Source organism: Octopus bimaculoides, chromosome 1 (assembly GCF_046866305.1).
Source record: "Octopus bimaculoides isolate indiv1 chromosome 1, ASM4686630v1, whole genome shotgun sequence".
NCBI classification, from domain to species: domain Eukaryota; kingdom Metazoa; phylum Mollusca; class Cephalopoda; order Octopoda; family Octopodidae; genus Octopus; species Octopus bimaculoides.
Window position 1 is genome coordinate 71,682,264 of NC_142928.1, and position 15,023 is coordinate 71,697,286.

Sequence of the window (15,023 nt, forward strand, 5' to 3'; positions counted from 1 at the left end):
TGACAAGAATGAATTCTTTATTCAAATTACTGGTTTAAATATATAGTCAACGAAGATTGTAAATAATGAGATTCAAAGGATGATTAATACTTGGCAAGTTATTCAAATAAAACATCTGCGGATGAAATGAATGGTATATTTAGATGTCGGTTATACAGACAGTAGCTGACAACGTGATGTACATTGAAAAAAAAATAGACAGAAAATAAGAGGAAAGAAGACACAAAAGAAAGAGAGGTATAATGAAATATAGAAATATTAAGGGAAAAGATAGAAAAGACGGTAAAATGAATTAGCTCTGGGGGAGGGTTCAAAAATGAACAAGCGGGATTAAGATTGATATAATGTAGTCGGGAGAAGCTACTATATATATATAAATGTAGATTTTATTAGTGGTATGTCTGGAAACATATAAGCCTGATTAGACACAAAGAGGTAGTGTTTAGAATTGCAGGTGTTATTAGAGGGTCGGATCGAAAGTAAATGAAAGGGTAAAACTGACTGCACACAAGAGGGAAAAGCGCAGAGGAGTAGAAATAGAATAATTAAAAAGAATGCAATGTAAAGAAGGGACAGCCGAATGTGTAAATGTGTAAAACTGCAGGGAAAGTGTTAATTGATGTTTGAATAAATTATATACAAATATGATAGAATGCAATAAAATGCAATATACTGCATTGCTAAGACACACTAAAATAATAAAAGTACAAATAAAATCGAATACGACAAAATGCAATATAATTAATCGAATGCAATAAGACATTATTAATCAAATATAATTAAACAGCTGCGGTAAAGAGTAAAGTAAGGTAACATTTGATGTAGTAGATAGATGCACAAGACTCAGCTGATAGACTCGAAATATTTTGCTAATATTCAGAGAAAGACTGGAGGGAAACATACTTTTTACCAGTACCTTTTTCTTTTTCTCTTTTTCTATTTGTCATCTTCAAAATACCTTTGTTCAATATTTAGCAACTAAATACTGTGATACAAAATGCACGTCAAAAAAGGCAACTGTACATATCCAAAGGATACTTAGAGAACTTCAAGGAACTTCTAAGTATTTGAAAAACTTCCAGAGAAGTTCTAAAAGAATTCCTTGAATAAAATAGCAGTGTAATTATCCTGAGGATGAAATGAAGTTTCTTAGGGTTAACTTGCTTTCGTGACAGTATTATGAAAGTATCTTCTTTTTCTAATTTAGTAGCTTGCTGAGCGACGTCAAGATACATAAAAAATATTCTCACTACTACATAAACAACACTATCCCCATCATCTTCGATATGATTTGTCACAGTACTATTAATACTATTGTTCTTTAATGCAATTTATTGTATTTGAGTTATCTTGTGTATGGCACCTTATTCTATTCAATTGTAAATACTGTATTTAATTCGGTCATTTAAAAACTAATTAATAGTTTCTCTATTGTATTTAATTCGGTCAATAAAACACCAATTAGTAGTTAATATTGATGTGCTTCCAATTCTATTTCTTTAAGTCTTTCTTTTATTATGCTGCTTTCTTCATATATCTTTCTATTTCATTTCTACTTACACCTGTTTTTTTCCCTCTTTGTATGCAGTCATCATTACCTATTCATTTTCACTTTCTGGTTGAGAAGTGGTATATCTTTTCTCTAAATGTCAATATGACTGCGTGTAATTGCTCTTAAGGTCGTGTTCTATAAATACTAAATTCCTTTCAGTTTTTGTTATCAGAGACATTTTCCGTTAATACTGACACAATTATTTTGTTAATTAATAGACGTTCATGATAGTTTCGTTTGTTATATTTGTTACATCGGAAAAACAGCTTTCGATGTTGTTCGCACAGCTCTAACTAAATCCAGTGTTCTTGCGAAATATATTTATAACTCAAATAACCCATTAGGAAGCACTTCTGTATTAGTTTCAAGTGAGTTTTGGCTATGAAGAATGTCACACTCAAGCTATACAGCGGATTATATCAGATAATGATGCACTTACGCAACTCTTTAACATTTTCAAGACTTCGCTATGGAATCCACCCTCTTAAATGAGTTTTTATGATAGAGATTTGCATAATTAAAGCATATTACGTCTAAGTGCTAGTGATACGGTAGATACTAGTATTTACAAAAGCATTTATTATTATGGAGTTTCATTGAAGAACTTGCTAATAAGAAATGCTTTGGATCTTTCTGAATTGGCGGGCACCACTTTTCATTTATGTTTTATGTAGTGTTTTTGGTACCGAAGCACTTTCAAGCTTCGTATACTTGTATATTTTGTGTTATAGAACAGATAAAAAATTTTGTATTCGAAGTTATTTCATGTAAAAAATTGTCGTATTTCGGTAATTTAAACCAATCACTGACGTCTATTGAGGTGCAAACAATTACTGCTGTGAATTGTGAACACCACACGTTGTACGGTGTAATGGGATCTTTTCCCTTGAATAAAATTAGTGCCGTTGTTTGTCAACAACAACTATCAGCGGTACTGATATTTGTAACATCGTTCGTGCGTTTGTACTGGTTTTAGTATTAGGGTTTTAGGGTTAGGGTTCGGGTTTTAGAGTTAGGGTTAGTTTTAGGGTTAGGGTCAGGGTTATGATTATTTTTGCCATAAACTAACTCATAACCCTAACCCTAACCCTAAAACCCTAACCCTAACCCTAACTCTAAAACCCGAACCCTAACCCTAAAACCCTAAACCCTTACTAGGGAATAATGATATTATTACCAGGGAATAACGATATTATTACCAGGGAATAACGATATTATTACCAGGGAATAACGATCTAGACACCGACAAAAATTATTGTTTACAAAAACAGCAGTAACTGTATTCAGCTGAATAGACATCAGTGATTGGTTGAAATTACAGAAATACGACAACTTAAACATGAAATAACTTGCGATGTACAATTTTTTGTTGAGAATGCTAGGAGAAAAAGATGTTTTATATGACACATTCTACCAGTGTCCCAAGTTTGAAAGTGTTTCGTTAAGAAAACAAGTGGTGCCCGTCAATTCAGAAAGATCCAATACTTTTTATTTGGTTTCCTGAAAGTGCAATATTTAATGAAGAATAAGAGAAAGAGGGAAAAATCTCTTCGTCGAAACAAAACTGCGGAAGAAAACCAAAGCTTTCAGGTAGGGACCGTCAGACTCTTACGCGAATTGTTAGAAAGGATCATAAAAGTTTCCAAACTGTGACGTTTTGAACATTTTAATTCTCACAATAAATCTAGATAGATAGATAGATAGATAGATAGATAGATAGATAGATAGATAGATAGATAGATAGATAGATAGATAGATAGATAGATAAAGTGAGTGAGAGTGTGTGTATATGTATACATATATATTTGTTGCCCATTTTTTGAAAATATTTCGCTAGGACTAATTGCGATGTACTCTATAGGGTACTCTGTAGAGTATTCTGTAGAATACGCATGTTCTTAGAAACTAATTCTATGCTAAATCAATATGAAATGTAATACATCATAAGATAATTTTATTAGTTTAGATGGGCAGTCTTATGTTCTATACTTGTGACTACCTGTCACAGAGGGTTTCTTATTAATACTCCGCCCCGTCGATCAATACATTTTACAATACAGATCTGAATTAAAGTTCTTGAAACAGAACTTTCTGTTACAGCACAATTGCTATGAAGTAAGCTCATGTAGGAAAGGTTAACCGTTTTGTATACCCCTTCACCCTATTTACTTGTGAAGCAAACATAACTAATTAGCAATTTTATGAATATTTATTGGGCGCTTTTGGCGGAAATACCTCTCTAAAACTGAATATAGTGTAAAACCGAATATAGAGTACGATTATGCCTTATATATGGGGTGTCTATGAGTGTTCATGCTTTTCTCTAACATTTAAAATAAAGTACAAGGCGCGTACTGAGTGTAGAAGGGGTCGTTCAATTGATTGACAACTGTCCAAATGAACTGTACCCATGTTCCTATTTTGTTATTCAAACAATGGATAAAATGCTTTGCAGCATTCAGGGTTTAAGCCCCCACTCTCATCTTGACTTTGTCTTTCATTTTGATGAGTTCGATTCAAAAACTAACGTTGCTTAGTTTACATTGTAGAAACTTTAAGTTTACGAGAATAGTGAAGCAATGAGTTTTTGAATAGGCAAATACAATGTTTTTGACTCGATATGCAAAATATGATTATGATAACTACGAATAACTGCTTTTGAATAAGTCGTTAAATTCTACATTTTTGTTGTTATTGCATTTTCTTCTTGCTTTTTGGGGGTTTTTTTTTGTTACATGTCATTAATGCTCAGTAAATCCAGTGTGTGACATATAATCCTGAAATATCATTGAAGTCCTGGAATTATTAAATAAAGCTTTTGACATTGTATGCTTTTCATAATTTTATAATATAGTAATGCAGGGAGTGAAATTACCTACTCTTCTTACACACGTGACAGTGCATTATAACTTACTTCCTACTACAAAAACCATGTGATTATAAAATGGCGGCAACATGCTAAAGACCAACATGGAGGCACACCGGGCCGACTTGACATCCGCATTTTATCCAAGCACCCGAAGGACCCATTACTCAGACAAATGCAGGAATACGTCCTCATAAATGAAACATCCCCCATACTAAATAGAAAACACCTGTAGAAGGTAGTGATACCCCAATAACCACAGAATATATCTACACAGGTACAGTTGTTAGTAGGCAGTTATGTAGACAAATATCTATAGGTAGGTAAATGGACATGTAGGTAAGCAGATAGATACATAGGTAAGTAGAAAGATAGGTACATAGGTAATACGGAGAGACAAGCACACACACATACTTATACAAAAGGAGACAAAACCACGTGACCATATACACACACACATACACGTATACACACAAAGACACATATTGAGACACACATCCATACATAACAGACGCACGTATATAGTTACACAAACCCATACACATAGACACACTCAAACACGCATCCAAGGAGACAGAGGTACACACACAAACACACAAACACACATACATACAAATACGCACACACAAAAACATGAATATGCAGAATACATACATACGTACACACGCATACATACATATATGTATACACACACACACACGCACAAGCACACGCATACAGATATACAAGCATACATACATACATGCATGCATACATACATACATACATACATACATACATACATACATACATACATACATACATGCATGCATACATACATGCAAACATACATACATACATACATACATACATACATACATACATACATACATACATACATACATATGTCTATATACATGCACGCTAACGCACACACATGCGTACAAACAAACAAAAGGAACGCAGCGTCGAAAACGGACAGAGTCAACAACTATGGAGAAGGTTGCAAGAAGGAACGAAAATTCTGGAAGAAAAAAATAATAAGTATACAAATTGAGTGGAAATCGAACCGGTGAGTGTGTCAGTTAATAAGGCATAAAGACAAAATGGCTCCCCACAGACACAGCAAAATATGCTTCAGCGCACGAATTCACATAGAGAATCTTGCAAAGCAGATACAAAAACGAAGTAACGTAACTAGTGATTTACAAAAAACTAGGGAACATGTCCTGCTATAAAATAGCAGTTATTTCTCACCCTTCTGTCATTAAGGAACAATACACTGGATAAGAAGAATGGGATGCACTCTTTTCAAAAATAAGATGGAATGGCATTTATTTGCAGATCGCTGCTAAATAAGAGCAACTATTGATTTCGCGCATGTGGGCTGAGATGATCAATCGTTTGAACTAACTCCAGTACATTACTAGTTTTTATTCATGAACCAGAAGGTATGAAGGTAAATATTAACCTTGGTGGAATTTGGATTCATATCATTACGTGATATGATAACGGATTTTCTCCGAATCTCTAGTTTCTGCCAATTCACTATTCAAGCAACGAATTAGCATCATTTAAAAGTATCATTTACACTGGCTCTCAGAAACTCCTGCACACATGATCTAATACTGAACAACATCAGTAAAAGTACAAGCCAAATGATTATCCGAGTGTGCAAGAGCAAAAACAAGAAGAAAAAGCAAGCAAAATAAGGAAAACACAATATGCAAAGTCAATGCAATTATGTTTTGAGAGAAAAGGTATCAGGCTCTTCAAAACTAGTGACGGAAAATCAAAAACAAAAATGGAAAGAGAAAATGCATGATTCGGAGATATAACATGTTTGTATGGAAGACAAAAGGTAGCAGAGTGTAAATGCCGTTTTGCGATTAAGAGTAAGATCACCCAGAGATATAAATATGATAAGACAGATGGGTGTAATGAAATGAAGTACGCTTATGTATTAGTGTAATCGAATGGGTAGTGAAGTGTGCCGAAAAGACTGTGCGAAAATAAGTACAGTAAAATATTAGATGACCTGGGAAAAACTTCATTGTATATGGGTGTGAACTGGATGAGAAAAGTGCATTCGATCGTACGAGTAGAAACAGCTCAGTGCAGTGTACATAAGTATGTGCGCAATGTCTGAAAGCATATATAGAGAATTTTACTGCGGCCATGCTGGAGCACCACCTTTAGTAGAGCAAATCGACCCCAGGACTTATTCTTTGTAAGCCTAGTACTTATTTTATCGGTCTCTTTTGCCGAACTGCTAGATTACGGAGGACGTAAACACACCAGCATCGATTGTCAAGTGATGTTGGGAGGGACCAAACACAGACACACAGACATATACATACATACATACATATATATATATATATATATATATATATATATACGACGGGCTTCTTTTAGTTTCCGTCTACCAAACCTACTCACAATGTTTTGTCGGCCTGAGACTATAGTAGAAGACACTTGCCTAAGGTGCCACGCAGTGGGACTGAACCCGGAACCATGTAGCTGTTAAGCAAGCTACTCTATTTACCACACAGCCATTCCTGCACCTATATACACCCACTCTTGCGCCTATATATAGCCACTCCTGCGCCTATATGCAGCCACACCTGCACCTATTTACAGCCACTCCTGCGCCTATATATATATATATATATGTATATATATATATATATATATATATATATATATATATATATATATATATATATATATATATATATATATGCACGCACAAAATTCTCTATATATGCTTTCAGACATTGCGTACGTACTTATGCACACTACACTGAACAGTTTCTACACGCACGATCGAATATACTTTTCTCATCCAATTCGCACACTTATACAATGAAGTTTTTCCCACGTCATCTACTAATATTTTACTGTACTTATTTTCACAGTCTTGCCAGCACACTTCACATCCCATTCGATTACACGCATACATAAGCGTACTTCATAGAATGAAAAACGCTTAGGTAGGTAGGTAGGTAGGTAGGTACGTACGTACGTACGTACGTACGTATGTGCGAACGCACATAGAAAGGAGAGTCGTTGAAATTCAAGCATAGGCGTTGGTCAATGTGTGTGGGAATGATTTAGATGAAGGCATGACGGTTAGTAGTACCGGTAAAAACTGGAAGTAGAAGATTAATCGTTTTTCATAGTGAAATATCGGACCAGAGTACGTGATATTGTGAAGTACCTCAAAAAGGCGGTTTAGGTGAAAGTAGTAGGAAAATTAAAGTAGTGGTCTACAGGCCTGATTAAACCGATGTTATTGTTTAAGATGTCCAATAAATGTTAACTAAAATGATTTGCCAAATGATGAACAATAAGCGACAAAGGTGATATTGAATACCTTAGGTGATATTGAATACCTTAGGTGATATTGAATACCTTAGGTGATATTGAATATCTTAGGTGATATTGAATACCTTAGGTGATATTTCTGGAGGTGCAGGTGATGGTGCCTGTGACTCTTCTAAAACTCATCCCCACAGTTGCTCATACATGCTGTTCACCTCTCCATCTCTCTCTCTCTCTCTCTCTCTTTCTCTCTCTCTCTCTCTCTCTCTCTCTCTCTCTCCCTCTCTCTCTCTCTCTCTCTCGAATTTAAGCACTTATACACACAGAGCACCATCCTTTTTTCACGCATATACTTAATACATACATACTCACACGCCCGACACAAGAAATCATTTCTATCTATAGATTCCCGCACACTCTACCGCCAGACTCCCACACACCTACATTCATCCACTCACGCAGTGGTGCCATACAAACTCCACTTATGAACTACTCACTATACGCAAATATTCTCACACAATTTGCCTTCACTCTTTACTCATTCGCTAAAGCACATACTTCATACATTCTTCAATTCAACTCACCACTGTAATAGTGTAATAACAATATCATCGAAACAAACGGTAGTAGCCACACGGAACGTTGCAACAATCTTTTAAGAACCAACAATCCAACACGCTAACTCGAACTGTGAACTTTGAACTCCAGCTTTGAACTATCAACACACGAACTGTAGAACTAGCACGATGATTTTATTTAAACCACAAGGGTTAAATAAAGAGAGGACAATACACGAGACAATAGGGGTCGGGGACTTATCGAATGAGACTACATATATGAATACATACAATATAATTTTGGATGAAGCTGAAAGAATGAACGGACGCGGATTAGGTTTGACCCCCACCAACCACATTCCTGAGTTGAACCGTTTACTTGGTACTTTTTGTTTCTTTAACCCTCTTAATTAGGCACTTACCCAACATTCGGGATACTTTCTTCCATCGTTTTTCTTCTCCGGGCATGATTTCCCTTTTAAGTAACCTAAAAAGAGTTTAACCAAAGCATTCCCGGAGACGAAAACGCTGACGTGGTACCCCCTTCGCCAGCATTGCTCGTTCAGGAGAGAAGCACGAGCGCCTGTTGACACTCTGCTTGCCAAGCTCCCAGCCTTGGTCTACGCCTGATCCGGAATTCCAGTTCACCAAAAGAGGGGTATCTGAGAAATATCTCTTCAACGAACGGAGACCACACCCGCTCACAGTCCAGGTAGAGCCAGAGATATCTCAACATCAGCGCATGCCTGCGCATCTTTAGCCACGGCATCCCTAACCTACCCTTTAGCGACTGTTGGCAGCAGATAGAGCGCCTTACAAGAGGCCGCCTGCCCTCCTACAAGAACTGAAAGAGCATGCGTTCCAACTTGTTTAGCCACGATTCGGGACAAGGCATGACGGTTAGGCGATAGGTAATGACAGATGGATAAATACATCTCCGCCCTCCCTTTCAGGGATAACCTCTGCCCAGTTCAAGTCTCAGTTATGGCCACCCTGCCCGTAACCTCGCTCCAATTCGTTTTTATATGGAAGTCTGAACCAAACCAGACACCAAGCATTTTCACCGGACTGTCTGTGCAGCGTCCGACGACGCTGTTGGACGGCATCGACTTGCCTCTCCAGGTGCCGAGCTGCAAGCCGACCAACTTATCCAGGTTAATTCTTGCTCCTGCCACCACTTCGTAATCCTTTAGGGCCTCACCTACCCTCTGTAGGTCCTGGTCTCTGGATTCGATCACAGTGACATCATCTGCATGCGCTGTGACTCACTTTCCATACCCTAAATCTAAGTCGCAACCACTCTCCGCTGAAAACACCTTAGAACTTTTTGTGTTTGAGCCTCGTAGTCTTGTTCTACAGTGAGAACTCCTGTGTCCCAGTTTCTGACAGCTATAGCACATTTTGTTTTTAAACGGACAATCCTTTTTGTAGTGTAGGCCTCAACAATCATAATACCGATTGGGGCCCGACACTCGTTTTTGTGCTTCCGGAATGACACATTTGAATTTTTGCTGGGTTGTTATCTTGTATTTTTTTTCACATCATGTTTAAGATTTACCATAGTCTGACATTCTTCTGCGATGGTTTGTAGAGATAAATCCTGGTTCGCTTGCTCCATTTTCGAGAGAATCCTTGCCTGAATTTCTTTATCTTCAGGTGCTATAAATCCTTGCACGAAGATAAGTGGTTTGAACATATCTTGAGTGAGATCCTAGAGTTTGAAAGTTTCGCACATATGGTTGACTACTCCGGCATAAGTCATAAAATCACCCTCCTCATTTTTTGCTAAGTTCCAACTCTCCATTTTGGTGTTGGATAATGAACTTCTATCACAAAAAATTTTTGAAAGCAGTTCCACAGTTTCTTGGAAACCAATCTCACTCGACTTTTTGAGCAAAACAATGTTACAGTAACGCACATGTTCAGGAGCTTTCTTGCGTTGTAAAAGCCTTACTTTCTGCTCCTCCGACCATTATTTCCACTCGTTGTTAAAAATTTCTTCGTATCTTCTGTAATACGCAGGAAACGTAATACCCTCCTCCGGAAGGAAATTACGTTAGCCACGCCGCCCGGCGTAAACGAGCTTGCTGGATTTTCGGACTTCGCTGACGGTAACTCAATTAATAGTTGTTGTAGGTGGTGGTGCTGTATTTGTTGTTGGTGGTATTGTATTTATTTTTGCAACTCCTGTAGTTGTTTCTGTTGCTTCTCTTGAAGCTGTACTACTGCGCCTAATACGTTTTCCGTGACGCAAGAATTGTCAAATAACCAATAGGAGTTTCGCACGATCCTCGTCGCCAGATGTTATATCATTGTGGATAAACAAATACACAGTAACGGTGTAATAACAATATAATCGAAACAAAAAACAGTAACCACACGGAACATAACAACAATCTTTTAAGAGCCAACAATCCAACACGCTAACTCGAACTGTGAACTTTGAACTCCAACTTTGAACTTTCAACACTGTGGAACTAGCACGAACTACCTTACTTACTCAGACCGCTACTATTTACATATAATGGTCCAATCCATTCTCGCCAGGGGGCGTCATACTCTCGCATAACAGAATCCGACACCCTAACCATTAAGCCACGTACCTTCATGCATTTTATATTACTGATCCAAAATTTGTTGTTTTTATTTTCAAATTTTCTTTAGTTTGTCCTTCCTATTATATTAACGAAGTACTATTGTCTGAAACGTCGATTTATCTTTGTTTTTGTTTTTTCTTTTCTTTGCAATGCTGCTTTCTTATTAGTTCTTAATAGCAATTATCTGAGCAGCAACACTTTAGCTTTTGAAATGTACAATACATTTCTTAGATATAATTTAATTAGTTTTACGAGAGGAAATTACACGGTTACTTTGAAAAATATACGATTGTTCGAAATTTGTAGAAGAGAACGAAATTGACAATTTATTTGAAATTATATTTTCTAAGAAGCGTTTGACTCTTAAGATGATGCAAAAAGCGACGTAGCTATATTCTTTGTTACACACCAGTCACCTCCTCTAACTTAAGAGTTACTATTTTTTTTTGTTTATTTGTTTTACGTCAAGAAGCAAGATGAAACAGAAGACAATCTATATTATTTGCTAGAGTACAACTAAGATAGTATAGATATACATGTGTGTGTGTGTGTGTGTGTTTGTGTGTGTGTGTGTGTGTGTGTCTCCATCTGCGTGTGTGAGTGTATGCATGTATATATGTACACGTATAAGATATACACACACAGACACGCATATACATACACATATAAGTGCATGTGTGTATGTGTGTGTGTGTGTGTGCCCATCTCTTTGTGTTCATGTACACATGTAGGCGTATGAGATATACACACACGCACACACATATACATATAAAAGTGTGTGTGTGTGTGTGTGTGTGTGTAGTGAGTTTGATACCTGGACCGCGCTGTATGTTGTGTTCTTGACCTCACGTTGCTCCAGTTCACTCAGCTATAGAAATGAGTTGCAACGTCACTTATGCCAAGCTATATCGGCTTCTGCCTTTCCTTTGGATAACACTGTTGACGTGCAGAGAGAAGGCTGGTACGCATGGTCTTCTATACTGCTGGTCTTCTATAAGCAACCTTATCTGGACTCGTGCCTCAGAAGGGCACTTTCTAGGTGCAATCCTGCGGTCATTCATGACCGAAGGGAGCCTCTTATCATATTCAAGATATTAATTTATGAATCAGTTGTTTAACGAATAATATAGTGTTGTATGTTTTATCCTATATTCGTTGTCTTTCCATTCTTCAAGTTAGTATGGCAGATTAATATCGTATATTAATAGATCAAATAAGGAGACTCACTTTTTAATATGACACTGTACAAAACACCCATGTTACCACTATTGTCGTTACTTTTGTTTTATAATTAGTAGTTTATTTCTGCTGGTGTTATACTTTTCGATTGCAATAATTAAACAAATCGATTATTCTGTTGAATTTGAAATTGCATAAAGTATATTGTGAATGTTTAGGCTTAACTGCTGTTTCGTTCTTCGGATATTATTAGCGATAGATTGATAAAAATAATAGAAGTCCATTTATAAGTGATGTCAGGTTGCACGATGTTTACAATGTGCAGTATCTGCCATACGATCAAAAATTCTAATTGGATTCTTAATTAAAACATCATGTGTTCGTCCAGTCATAACATACACATTCTGTGTGTGCCATAAATATCGCCATCCGTTAGAGAAAAAATTTGTAGTTTGGAATCAGTAGTTCTTTGACTACTATTTCTGAATTCTCAGTATGTTGGAGAAGCAGGCTTCTGCTAATCCCTGTATATTTATGATTATAAATGATTTTACCGATAAAGGTCTTTTCATACTGAGCTACTCGGCAAAATTGTTAATTATTAATTTTATTACTAATTGACGATTCCCTGCCCTATATATCTATATCTATATCTATATCTATATATATATATATATATATATATATATATATATATATATATATATATATATATATATATATATATATATATATATATATATATATATATATATATATATATATGTATGTATGTATGTATGTATGTATGTATCTATACATGCATACATACATACATACATACATACATACATACATACATACATACATACGGAAATTCGAACCCAGATCCCCAGATTTTTAAAAGTGATCAAACATTACCATGGGCTATAAATAGTTTTGTGTTGAGTGAAATTGATCTAGTCCAGCCAATCAAAAGTATTTTAGAATATTACGAACAAGTATTTTTGAGAAAAATAAATGCTTTTGCCTTCTTAAAGGCGAATAACTCATCAAGAATCGAGATTAATTATTTTCCATTGAACGATGGGGCTGAAAATGAAGGAAAGATGATGATGGTGGTGATGAGGAGGAATAAGTAGTAGTAGAAAAAGGAGAAAAGCAATAGCAAGTATTGTAGAGATGAAGGTATATGAAATATAAAGTCTAAAGGTAGTGTAATAATTAAAATCAAAGAAAATCTATTGGGAAAAATATTCATATGTATGTGCATTTGTGTGTATTATGCTTTGTGTAGGTGATGTTCAGAAATTTTGTAAGAAGTACTTCTCAAGATGTCTGCATTCTCTGATTTCATGTTTAAACAGATCAAATTAGTCCGTTAAGTACAGACACTTGTAGCGCATTTGTAGAAAGTTAATCACGCACCACCTCCAATGAACTAGATAAATACAATCACAGACTGAGTAATATGCTTCAAACATGCTTCTCTCTTCTTTATAACCCTTTCCTCCATTTTCACCATTCCGCTTTACTCCTCTGTTTTCATAGCCCAACTAACCACTGTTAATAAATTCCTTCTATTGTCCTTGTGACGTATCCATCTCTCTTAAGTCTACAAATAATGTTTACATTTTATCTATATTCAGTCTCTCACTGTTTTCAAGTATTACCCTATTAACATTTGAAAGTTTCAAGAGTAAATAGTATATTTATACGTATACATGTATCTGTACGAGATCTGATCAATAAGTACTCGGACTGCTGCCGCAGTAACGAATCTAAAGTGCGCAGGGTAAAGTCGCTTGGTAAAAATTGACCTTAAACTCTGCTGTGCGCACAAAGTTTTAACGTTCTAGCTCACTTTCGCTGTTTACAGCAGTGCTTGGAAGGAACGTGTGTAACGTGTGGTCGTTGCATTGACCATGACAGAGAAAGTTTTCATGACGATACCTGCTCAGGGGACAACGCAAAGTTGCAGAAAGTGTATGGAAAGGAGTGCATAATCCGCGTTTGGGTATAAGACGCGTGTCTGCCAAGTTTGTTCCAAAACTGCTTTCAGCAGACCATGAAGGCACTCGAGTTTCAACTGCACAAGATCTCCTTGACTGTGTCGAGAACGGTGACAATTTTTTGAAAACTTTACGGAAGTCTCTGAGCAGATGTCGGCAAGCTTTTAGCAAAATTTGATCCAGATTCTCTGCTCAAATTTCTGTGTCATGGCTAATGCGAAGATCACACGCTACTCTTTCCAAGCACTGCTGTAAACAGCGAAAGTGAGCTAAAACGTTAAAACTTAGTGCGCATACACGGCAGAGTTTAAGATCAATCTGTGCCAAACAGCTTTACTCTCTGTGCATTATTTTCATTACTATAGCAGCAGTCCGGATACTTATTGATCAGACCACCTATGTGTTCTTTAATATTATTTACTAAGTGTGACACAATATATTAACTTAAATGTGTTTTCGGAGTGTACGTACGCATACATGTATCTTTAATGTGTGTGATTGCAAACAGCTCGGACACTGTGTCCAGCTCAATGTTTTGTCATCAGATTACTCAACACAAGTTATATCGAATTTTGCGGCTGTTGAAAGATAGTTTTATCAACTAGTATGGACTACAAAACGCTTATTTTTCGCCCAAATATTTACTCATGAAGGCAAATAATCTCTATGAGTTCATCGACATCGTGACACCTATTCGACAGAAGCAAATAAGACGGATGTGAGTTTCTATGCTTGATTTATTGGTAGGTCTGTTGATTTATTGAACCAGTGTTGGAGCATCGAATATTTACGTATCTTTCATCAGACATTTACTAGTCGTGGCAAGTGAACCATAATAGTATTCCCTCGGAATAGGAACGAAACACCTTTTGCGGTTACGTCTGCATTGTAAAAATCATCTCTTAAATGTACTAAAGTTACCTACGAACTTTTAAGAAGCTTTATTTTCATTTAATTAATAACATATCGATTATA

The 15,023-nt window shown here is 36.3% G+C and overlaps 1 protein-coding gene across 5 annotated transcripts in view; it reads left to right on the forward strand.

Annotated features, from left to right (window-relative positions):
* The window catches only part of LOC106870560 (calcitonin receptor), a 283,198-nt gene that overhangs the window by 24,823 nt on the left and 243,352 nt on the right, over nt 1-15,023 (forward strand). The gene's annotated exons all lie outside the window — the stretch shown is intronic.